A 12273-nucleotide genomic window follows, 5' to 3' on the forward strand; every position below is an offset into this window, starting at 1 on the left:
TGTCTCTTGTCCATTTCTCTCTCTCTCTCTCTCTCTCTCTCTCTCTCACACACACACACACACACACACCATACTGTATTTATAAAACTGCCATGCTAAATTTCTTCAAACCACTTGATGACTGTAAATATAGATCATGGAGTCCCCCAGATGTTTTCGCCATTTCGCCAATATCAGAACCCTGACGAATGAGACACTCAGAACATGTTTTCCGCCCAGCTCACGTTAAGATTGATCTCTGATCAGCCATGAGAGAATGAACAGCTTCTCCAAACACCTGCGGTCAGGTGGAGACGCTTCCCACCGGTAGCCGTTAGCGCTGGTGCCAAAATGAGTGGGAACCTGTTTCCAGTCCAAGTCAGATTATAAATCTTTCATCTCCTCAAGGTCACGCACATGTTTTCCATCCTGACGAGTAGGTTGGATTCATTCTCAGTCAGGTGGTACTGTGTATGAACGCGCAGCAAGAGGCCTGAAATCAGACGTGAACCTGCTGCATCAGAAAGAAACACGGAGAGTGGAAATTGTGTTTGAAAAAATGTACCACAATTAATTACAGTAGATTGTTGCTAATGTTAGCATTCTGGTGAAATACGATTCATCTTAACAATTTATTATTCTATACTCTTAACATATTACTGCCCTAATATAAGTGCAAACGTGTAGGAATGTTTTCCCCTCCGTTTAAAAAAAGTAACACGAACCACACTCCTTTTCTAGTCCTTACTTACAGATTACGTCGATGTTGAGTGTATTTGGATCTTTATTATTATTTTTATTATTATTATTATTATTTCAAATCATCAAGTTGTGTTGCACTTGTGTATCTAATAAGGATGTGGCCCTGTAGAAATGCAGTGGAACATTTTAGCTACAACAATGTTGTAGATTTACTTTTAAAATATATATACAGTATCTCACAAAAGTGAGTACACCCCTCACATTTTTGTAAATATTTGATTATATCTTGTAATGTGACAAAAGGTCTTTGCTATGAGGTGCCATGTTGAACTTCCAGTGACCAGTATGAGGGAGTGTGAGAGCGATGACACCAAATTTAACACACCTGCTCCCCATTCACACCTGAGACCTTGTAACACTAACAAGTCACATGACACCGGGGAGGGAAAATGGCTAATTGGGCCCAATTTGGACATTTTCACTTAGGGGTGTACTCACTTTTGTTGCCAGCGGTTTAGGCATTGATGGCTGTGTGTTGAGTTATTTTGAGGGGACAGCAAATTTACACTGTTACACAAGCTGTACACTCACTACTTTACATTGTAGCAAAGTGTCATTTCTTCAGTGTTGTCACATGAAAAGATATAATCAAATATTTACAAAAACGTGAGGGGTGTACTCACTTTTGTGAGATACTGTATATATATTAAAAAGCCTCAAGCGAAAACAACGCTCTCCCTCTCTCTTTTAAATGTGTGCGCATTGTCTCGCATTTAAAAGACTGTCATAAAGTTGGTTTGACGTTGGACGTTCGATATTCGCAGATTTGCGTAAATTAAGGGACCGTCTCTAAAGTTACACGTTTCTAACTTCAATAGCATTTGAAAGGAATGACTTACAGTCATATAACCAACTGTAAAGTGTTTCAACTAGGTGTCAGCTATAACGGACACCTCTTAGATTTTTGATTTTTAATAAAATAAACTATTAAACCATATTTAAATTAGATATGAATTTCACTACCGAATGGGCCAATACACAAAATATGCCATAATTTAAAGCTCAATAGCATTTGAAGGGAATGATGTACAGTCACACAACCAACTGTAAAGTGTTCATCTAGGTGTCAGGTATGACGCACAACTTTTAGATTTTTGATATTTAACCCTACAATGCATGAACCAAAAAAACATTCACGAATACATATATATATATAAATGCTATTCATACACACACACACACACACACACACACACACACACACACATACATACATATATATTTTTCTCCTCGTACGCATTTAAGAGAGAGAGAGAGAGAGAGAGCTTTGTTTTCACTCGAGGCTTTTTAATGTCGCGGGTTGAAGCCACGCCCCCTGTGGGACCATACTATTGTACACACAGTGATTAGCGCGTGCTTTAGATACACTTAGTGATACCGTTACTCAGCGCAGAGAGGCTCTTTACAGCATCAGTACACACACACACACACACACACACGTCGGAGAAGCTGAGGATCCGGACTGTTGCGTAATAAACACCGAGAGAAGTTCAAGAGGAAGCGGGTCAGTCCATATAAGACTTTTTCTAAATTAAAATACTTTGTTAAAATAGTTTTGTTTGTGTGTGTGTTTGCGCGCGCGCGCGTGTGTGAGTTATATGCACGCGTTAGGCTACGTGTGTGCGTGCGTGCGCGCGTGAATGAGAAACCTCTGATTTGAACTGCGCGCGACGCCTATTTTGTTTGTTTTTAATCTGAATATATCATTTTCACTCCAACACGGCCATGTTTTTTTTTTTTTTTTTTTTTTTTTTTCATTCATATTAATTCATGATATGTCGAGCTGTGAGGGAACTCTTACTGTTTCATCTTAAAGACTAACACCTGTTATTGGCTTCAGTTATACTTTAGATTGCTAAAAAATTTTTTTTTTTAAAATCCAGATGTAGCTTCAGATCCTTCATGAGCAAGCCAGAGGTGTCAGTGCTGAGGGGAAAACTCCTTGAGGAGTTGAAGAATCGTATTGGTTTTAATGGAAACTGTAATGGTCCCTGTGGGTCTCTACTGGTCATTTGTTGCCTACTATTGGTGGCATGTTATATCTAGTGGATACCATTAAGGACCAATAATGGTAATGGTTTTAATGGTTAGCTGATGGTTTGTAATGGTATTTGTAGTGGAAAGCATTAGAATTTCTGTGATGGTGTCTATTGTTTGTTTGTTTTTGTTTTTAGCATGGTGGAATGAGCTTAGGACAGTGTTTATTATTACAGCAGCAGCTCTTGGGTATAAATGTACAGTATCCAGGTGAGATTATGCACTGAAGCCAGGGTGAGATTTGGGAATAAACTTTTTTTTTTTTTTGTCGAGGGGGAGGGGTGGGCTTCAGTGCTAATTCCGAAGGGGGGGGGGGGGGGTTCTTGTTTAGGAAATGTGATTTGACATTGTGTCCCTAATGAGTCCTTTGGGACCTTTTCTTTTTCCTTAGGACTGGGTTTGAAACGCTGAGCGTTTCTCTCAGAATGTATGACAGAAGAGAATGAAATATTTATACATTTATATATTATATTTATCACAGCTCTGTAGAGTTCTCGATTCTGATTGGTTAGGATTTGTTGATAAATTTTCTACAACAGCATAATTATAACTGGTTATATAATTGTTGATATGGTGCACAAGATTTTCTAAGGAGTTTAGGAAGGAGCTTTCCAGTGTCCGTGTGTTAATGTTAGTAGGTGTGCTGACACGGGGAAAGCCTTTTGGTTAGAGCAGGTTGTTGTGTTCCAGTTTCTCAGTAACATGATGTAACAATTCCAAGGCAGTCTACTCAAGAAAGCAACAACAACAACGGCAAAAATAATAATAAGAAGAAGAACAACATGTCTAAGCAGAGGCGAAAACTCCGTAGCTTTTCGGCTCGTTCTGTGCTCTCCGTTTCTTTTTTGGCTCATGAGCACGTACCCCTTCATCTCACTGCTGGAGAGACGGAGAGAAAGTGAGCGAGTGAGAGAAAAACACACAGATAGGTGTCAGGTGTGCCATGTTAATCAGCTCACCCACGTACTGAACCCTGCTTCTGTAGAGTCTTGCTAAACCACACTCTCTCCTGCTACACATGATAAGCAGCATTTTTGTCTTCTTATAGAAAAAAGAGAGGGTTTATAGCTGTTCTAGCATAAGTGATAACAGGAACTTGTTTTACAGACGTTCCACGACATTCATCGTAACTACGAATGGACCGAAGGTATGATGTGTCACTCTTTAATTAATAAGCAATTGTAATTGTTGGCAAATTTCTGTGGTTGTTACAGGAATAAAATATGTCAGGACATGCTGTTATAGGAAATGTTTCAATTTTGGGTGGCAAAAAGTAAATCCGTTTTTGTATTTGTCCTCATCGTACCAACCCGTCGTCGATGATTTTCCTATAACAGCACACCCGAAGGTGAATTATACGTAAGCTTTCAACTGAGTAGCGAAGCAGCACTGATTAATACCAGGCTGTATCATTTTCATTATGTGTTCTTTTACTTGTCAGTTCCCTAGAAGTTCTACTGACTTGGGGTTGCTGGCCCCCTACTAGTCGCTCTTGAGTTTATTTGGGAGATATCTCTCAATTTCTCTCTCTGTTTTTATTGAGTCGTGCGCTGATGCATTTAGACAGCTTGCGAATCAAACATGACCCTAGTTCATGGTGATGTCATGGCATGTGGCTGAAGCCCGACATGAAACTTGGACTTGACTTAAATACAAAACTCAAGTTTCAGACCATGTTTTTGTTACATTTTTTCCCCCGGTCATTTTCACTAGTTCTCTTTAAAACACTGAGCAGACTACCATTTGGGACAAAGCCTGGAGGAGTCCATTCAGCACTTCTGAATGTGTTTATTGTGTGTTGGTTCATCCTGTTTAGTATTCAGATTCACAGTCATGACCAGCTGCAAGCAGCACAAAGCCTCCAGTGAGGGATACTCTCAAGTCTTAAAGTGTCACCGATGTGGACAAAACAACTACAATATAATAGATCTCAGTGTAATTTTGGGTTTTGCTTTCGGTATTAATAGTGTTCTGTTATAATATCTGCTACAACATGAAATGTAATCGGACGCTTCAGCAGCATTGCAACTAATAAATTATTTAGTTACTGCCAGATGTTGTTTGTTAAGTTACCTATATGATTGGATGGTTATACCACCTAATACATTTTTTTTATTCTAAGAGGCAAAATTGGCTAAAATGCATTTTATTTTGCGGCACTAAAAATTAGAGGTTGACTGATTGATCAGTTTTGCAGATTCATCGGCACCGGTAACCAATTGCTGGAACTGTCCTTTATTGGCCAAAATCCACACCGATAGTTTTTCCGTGGGAGCGGCTGAGAAGGGTCCTCCGTCATTATACAGTACGACAGCGGCCACTAGAGGCGAAATAAAAACTATCACTGACCAATTTTGTTGTGTTATTTGAAGTGGTTTTTTTAAAATTCATTTTGGATGTCTCTATTTTTATTTGTTATTTGGAGTGTTACTTTTTGTTTCAGTTTGGATGCATATATTTTATTTACTAAATAAATATTTACTTAATATTCATTAATAGTTTATGTATATATATATTTATATGGGTCGACCTCTATTAAAAATATCTTCACATACAGTAGCAAAATGGACATCAGTTCAGTTTGTAGTCAGATACCAGCTGTCCATGAAGGTCTTGCACTGTCACACTGTTACATCATCATCATCATCATCATCATCAATAACCTAAAAAGATACAAACGACCAAATATTTTTTTTCATGAGAACATGAGTGAGTGAATGAATCAGCGATTATTTTTAAGTGTACTTCAAAACAAACTTGTTCATCCTGTAAAGTCTCTGTAGATCTGTATTCATGTGACCCGAGTCATTTGAGTTGGACTTTGGACTGAAGCACACTTTTATGAACAGTTTCGCCCCTTTTTCCAAAATTGCAAATTGCGAAATTGAATCATAAGGAAGAAAAATAATCAACTGGGTGGTGTGATGTGGCCTGAGGCAAAGCCAAGTTAATGCTACTACTCCAACACCATTCTTTCCTTTAGCAGCGTGCCCCGATGTGTTTTATTCCTCTCATACCACAGCAATTGTATCTGTTTATAGTAGCATTTAATGTCGTGGATCGTCCATGAAACAATTTAGGTCCTGTTAGCACTCACACTATAGTCGCTATAAACAGCCTCTAACACCTTCTGACCAATCCGAATCGAGCATTTTATTTTCGAACGTGCTTTCCAGCGATGAAGGTCACTGAGTAAATAATATATTAAGACTCGCATGTTAAAATTCACTTGACTCACATCAGAAAGCCCAACCCACACCACAACCACGGTCTGAATGAGCTTTCTTTTCCGACTGAACGTGTTTTGGTTTTGTAAATGCCATATATTATTCAGAACGCCAACCTCCCTGGAATTACGTTTCATGACTCATACTTGAAAATTTCTAGCAATTATAATGACTACAATAAAATCAATAAAGACTCTTCACTGAGTAAACACAAAGTAGATAATGACACGCTGGGTTTTGTTTTGTTTTTTCCCACTCTGGTTCCGTTTCGCCCAGATTGTCATCACACTGAACTTACACAATTGTTACACAGCCGACTTCACTTCTGTCGTTTTCATCTCCGAGCCTCTGAACTCATTGGTGTGTGAAAGAGTGACCGTCCTCAATCTTCCTCCTGCCTCATCTCATCACAGACTCTGCAATAACAGTGCAGGGTGTGAAATTGGAGCTGGGGCGAGAGAGGAATTGCCCCGAGACCTGGCGCGATGCCTGTGATTGAATCTTATTCAGCCTCGTAAGCATGAGAAATTCTCGATGCAAACATTAACCTGCAGTGAAAATGGATTCAGTGTATCAAAAATCCATCCTTCTTCATTTAGCCCGTCGCTGAGCCACAGTTTTGTTTACTTTGCGAAGGACGAAGTTTAGTGTCCAGCTGCGTAATGAGTGTTTAATGGCAATTTCAGTGTATCTGCTTTCCCAGTGGCTCACTGAATTATCATCAGCGGAGGCTTTATGAGAGTTGGTTTAGAAACAGCACAACAACCGACACACATTAAAAACTCATCAAGAAACTGATGTCACATCGGAATGCAATCATTATAGATGATGCAGCTGTTTAATAACGACGTAGAGAAAACGCTTTCTGCTTTCAGTGTCGCATGCATATGCACAAGACGTGTGGCAATAACCTATACAACATATCTTACAACGTAGACAATATGCTTAACACGTGCCACTTTACTGTTGTGGAATTTTACACAATATGGTCAGATGTGACTTTGTATTTTTGTATATAGCAGGCAACAGACTGGAAACAGACACGGCCTCTGTCCCAGTCAGTCCCAGCAAAGGAGGCGTGGCTTCTGTGACTTTCCTCGGTTCCCAGTTAAGATGGAGTGGACTCTGTGACTCTTCCACTGGAAGAGGCGTGGCCTCTGTGTCTGTTCGTCATTATGAAGGAAGTGTCTGCTGATACATGTGATGGAAGTGTGGCCTCTGTGAAGTTCAGTCCCAGTGTCAGAGGTGTGGCCTCTGTGTCTTTTAGGCCCTGTGAAGGAACCGTGGCATCTGCCCATGTCAGTTTCAATAAAGGAGGCATGGCCTCTGTGTGTGTGTTAGTCCCTGTGAAGGAGCCTTGGCCTTTGCATCTGTCACTCTCAATAAAGGAGGTATGGCTTCTCTGCCCAGCAGTCCTAGTGAAGGAGGCGTAACCTCTGCACCTGTCAGTCCCAGTGAGGAAGGCATGGCCTCTGCACCTGTCAGTTTCAATAAAGGAGGAGTGTCCCCTGTGTCTGTTAGTCCCTGTGAAGGAGGCATGGCTTCCCACCCTTCAAACCTATTTTTTTTTTTTTATTAAATACAAAATGTTTGCACAACACAGAATCTCAAAGTGTTGTATCGTATTGAATCATTGACTGTTTACGGTTTGTCTTCCATATGTTAAAGATCGGATTGTTCATCTTACATCAAGACGCACGTCTTACTGTCTCAAAGGACAGACACACGTGCATTTAGTCATGGAGTTGTGTTCTGTTGGCAATCTTTTTTTTCAGTCAGCATCAGATGCACTGTGATTGGTGTAACTGTTGACCGTATGTAGCAATCAATGAACTGGATTACAGTTCCAGCAGAGTCTTCATTACATTATTATTTCTGTTCAGTCTAATAAGACCGCACACAAATGTTTTACTAAACTCTTATTTTGCTTTTCAGGTGTGAACCAAAGCTCAGACTGCATCTTCCAGAAAGAACCTGAAACCAGAGAAGGGCCAACTCTTCATGATCAATGAATCCTCTACACCTTCTGTAGATGGTGTTCTTCTTTAAATAAATCACCACCAAGATGGAAGTGCATTTGTTTGTTTTGAGAAGCTGAGCTCTGGTGGGAAAACCATAATGGAGATGGAAGTGAGAACCGGCCTTTCTTCAGCAGCAGTGGTGGCCATCGTGTGCAACACAGTACTTGCTGTTCTCATTCTCCTCCTCTTCATCATCATTTGCAAGGCCTGCAAGGTGCCCTCCAGTCCAGAGAGGGCGCCAGTGCTAACACAGACTCAAGAGAAGAAAAAGAGTGAACAAAAATATTTACTGACTGCAGCATGAGATTTCAGATACACTCGTGGCAGCTGCTTTGGAATTGGACTAGCTATCCTATGATGGCTCGAGCTAATCCTCAGAAAGGGTATCTAGTGCACTAGTGAGTGCTATGGTCAGTGAGCCACTATGGAATGATTTAAAATGGGATTAAACTGTTATCAGATTCAATCCTAGAGAGTGATAAAGAAAAAAAAATGCACACCATAATTTAGTTATTACATTGGTTTCTAACAACATTAAGTTTTACACTCGGGAGCAGGTGAAGTACATTCCTGACTTCACATTGATCTGAATGGTAAACCTAGATAGGATGAAACACAATCTATTCCATCTGTGCACTGTAATAATTTAAGTCTTTCTCCTTGAGCATGGACGGATAGAAACAAGCATTACAAAGGATTGTGGCCAATGCCTGTAAAGAGTTCTTTGGTTTGTCCTCTGGGGGAACCATTAAAGATTTATTCGCAAGTCTGGAACACACCTTCATTTACATTTACCTTTGCTCATTTGGCTTGACTGTTTATCCGAAGCTCCTTACAACTGAGACAAGATGCAACTGAGCAGTTAAAAGGCTTGCCGAAGGACCCCAAAGCGGCAGTTTGGGATTTGAACTTTAAAATCAGTTAACCATTGAGCCAGCACTTCAACTGGCATGGAGGCACTGCATGTGTATGGATTAGGACCCTGGGGATTTGGGCTGGAGTTGTTGAAGGCTTCTGCTTCAACCAGGTCCCCCCACATCGAAGAGTCTTCAGTTGGAATCGTTCAGTAGTAGAAAAAAGGAGACTGTGGAAATGTATAGGAAGAGACCTCATCAAAAGTTGAAGCTTCAGATGTGGCCTTTTCTCCCAAACTTCATATGTATAACCCTACAACAATGCGTTTCCAAGTAGAACCCTATTAGCAAGCTACGAACCCTTAATTATCCAAAGAACTATTGTTTAACCTTTGTTTAACCTTTTTACAGTCCATATCCTTCATCGTTTAGTCCAGGTGATGACGTTCTCTTAAAGGAATGAGATATAGAACATGAAATAACAAATACCATTGTATTGGGTTGTTTAGATTTTTTTTTATGTTTCATCTAGCACAAAGTATTCTGACTAATGCTATATAGAATTATAGCCCTATTAAAAAAGCTAGCGCAGTTAACCATCTGAAGAACCCTTGAGGAACTTATTTCAGAGAGCACAGAATTAAACAACAACGACAACAACAAAACTTAATCATACACATATTAGAGAAAATGTTAACATTAGAGCCCTTAAGGGTTCTTTGGCTTGCCCCACTGAGGTAACCCTTAAAGGTCCTATGTTGGGGGTTTCCAATAGGAAACCCTTTAGGAAGCAATAAAACCCTCAACTCTCCTAAGAACCATTGAGGAACCAGTGTACATTTTCTACAGCATGTTCTACAGCATTTTCTACAGCATGTTTAACTGGTCTTTTTCTACACATCATATCAGTTTGCTTTATGTTTCATATGAAAGATTGTTATAAAAATCTAACTTAATAAAAAGTATCATTTGAGCCTTATGGTCCAAGTCCAACGCACCTACGTTTAAGAGTAGTTAGTTTAACATAAGTGCTGTAGAAATGTTTTGGTTGCACAATTAAGTTAGGTGTATCAAACTGTGCGTCTTAAACTGTAGTCTGTGAATAAGTCGTAGATGAAAATTTGTTGTATAGTGGCATGGTTTCACCATAGCATAATTGGACATCAACAGGACGACAGTACATGCATAATCTTGACAACAGTAAGTTAGTTGGTGTAAGAAATGACAGCATCTGCCAGAAAAGTAGGTTCTGATCTGCATATGTTCTCAATCAGTTTCATGAAGCTGTATTGACCAAAGCATCATAACTACAAATATAGTTCCAGACCTCTGGCATCATATTTACGCTATGCAATCGTAGACTTGGAATCGAAAAAGGACAAAAGGGAAATGTGTGGTAACTGTTGCTCGATATTGCTTATACTGTAATGGTTTTGTACGTTTGGGGTTCAGTCAGACTCCGCTGAATCTGTGCGTGTATCATGTGTGTATCATTATGGCATTCACTGGAATAAACGCCTCGGATTTTTCACCAAACTCAGAAAAAGTCCTTGTCTTCCTTTCCTTGCACTAGCATTTCTCTTTCAGTGTTACATGTTTCAGTTAGGTATGATCGTCAGATTAATTATATATTGAAATGAAAAATACGCAGAACTGGCATGACTCTGTCTTGTGGAGGCTGTCCACAAGAAGTCAGTATCACCAAGGCACACATTTGCTGGAAACCCAACACTGCACATCACCACAGTGAAGCATGGGAGTGGTAGCATGTGATCTTGTGACACTTTAACTGCACACAGATGGACTTCAAAGGTAACTTCTGATGGCAATCAGTTACACCAGATCTAATTTTGGGAATTCACATTGACGGTATAGTTAATACCAATGCAGTCACAACTGTAATGATTTTTTTATTTGTAAATCTTTGCAAACTATAAATTGATGTTTTTTTTGTTTTTTTCTACCCCTACGTTAATATTATGGGATATTTTGTGACATATGTTAATTAATGGCATAATACCAAACGGTACCAGCTGGTAACACTACTTATGCAACTGTATATAAATGGCCTAATAAAAACGCAAATTAAAGTGTGAAAAAGATTGAAAAACAATATAAACCAGTCCCGGCAGATTTTTGTCATTTTGCGATCGCAGAAATTACCGCAAAATATTTCCGCAAAAAAAAAAAAAGCACAAAAAGTTTCACATCACAAATTTTTGAAAAAGACCGCAGTAAAACCGAGCACTTTTGGCCGCAACAATAACAAAAGGATAAAACTCAGCGAGATCCTGTATGGACTGAAAATCCCTTGTGTCCTGGACTCATCTTGTCTATGCAAGCACTAGGATGAAGGATGATCATTATGTAAATCAAATAAAGCCTCTTATCTGCTCTCCTTTTCTTGAATGCTGTCCATCTGCCAGGCTATTTACTTCAGCTTGTTATTCAGGATAAAGTCTGATCCAGGGTCAGATTGCAGTAACTTAATCTTCACCACAGTTATCGACCAGCAGTCCAAGAACACTGACCTTGGAAACACAGTTAAAGCCCAGAGTAGTGAGAATTTTCCAATGGTAGTCCTACCAAGAAGACTTGGAGTACCTTATTTTATTCAGACTTCATGAACACTGACAGCTTCAGCTCCTTACAGCCGAAAGACAGGAAATGGACCAATGCAGCCCTGAGGCAAGGAGGGATGATGAGAGAAGGAATAAGACATGGTATCTGGGTAGAAAACTGCAATAGTTACAAAAGCCCAAGTCTTGAATTAAAGTAAATGTATAATGTGTAAAGTATTTGAGGTGGTACCTGCGTCACAACACATCACACCACTCCACCCTGTCACTGATTATTTTCCTATAACATCACACACCCAAATGCCTTATTCCTTCCTTAATAATCGCCACAGGTACAGTATATTTATTTCAATGTATGTGTGTATTACATACACAACAACCTATATTTGACCTTTAATTGTGTCAGTTGGCTAAATCCAAAGGAATGTGAGAATACTTACAGAAATTAAACCCAAAGGAACTGTAATTGATGTGTTATGCATGGGTGTACATGGCTAGAGAAGGACATCTGACTGATTGATTATGCATGTTGTCGGTGTGATTGTGTGTGCATGAAATTGATATATCACTGAGGAGGTGTCTATATTAGGTAGGTTACTGATTACAAATATGCATATGAGACAGATGAGACAAAAAAGTTGCACAAGCATGATGATTTGACTTTCATGTGGAGCGTAAAGCACGCTTAACTGTAAAGCTAGAGGACAGGGTTGCCAGGTCTCATCCAAAACGACATCTCCAGAATCCACACAGAAAGACTTGCCGTCTTTCTGAATTGCACCATCTAGATATTATCCACTCGATAAAACCTTTT

The sequence above is a fragment of the Ictalurus furcatus genome, chromosome 22 (genome assembly GCF_023375685.1).
Source record: "Ictalurus furcatus strain D&B chromosome 22, Billie_1.0, whole genome shotgun sequence".
Lineage (NCBI taxonomy): Eukaryota > Metazoa > Chordata > Actinopteri > Siluriformes > Ictaluridae > Ictalurus > Ictalurus furcatus.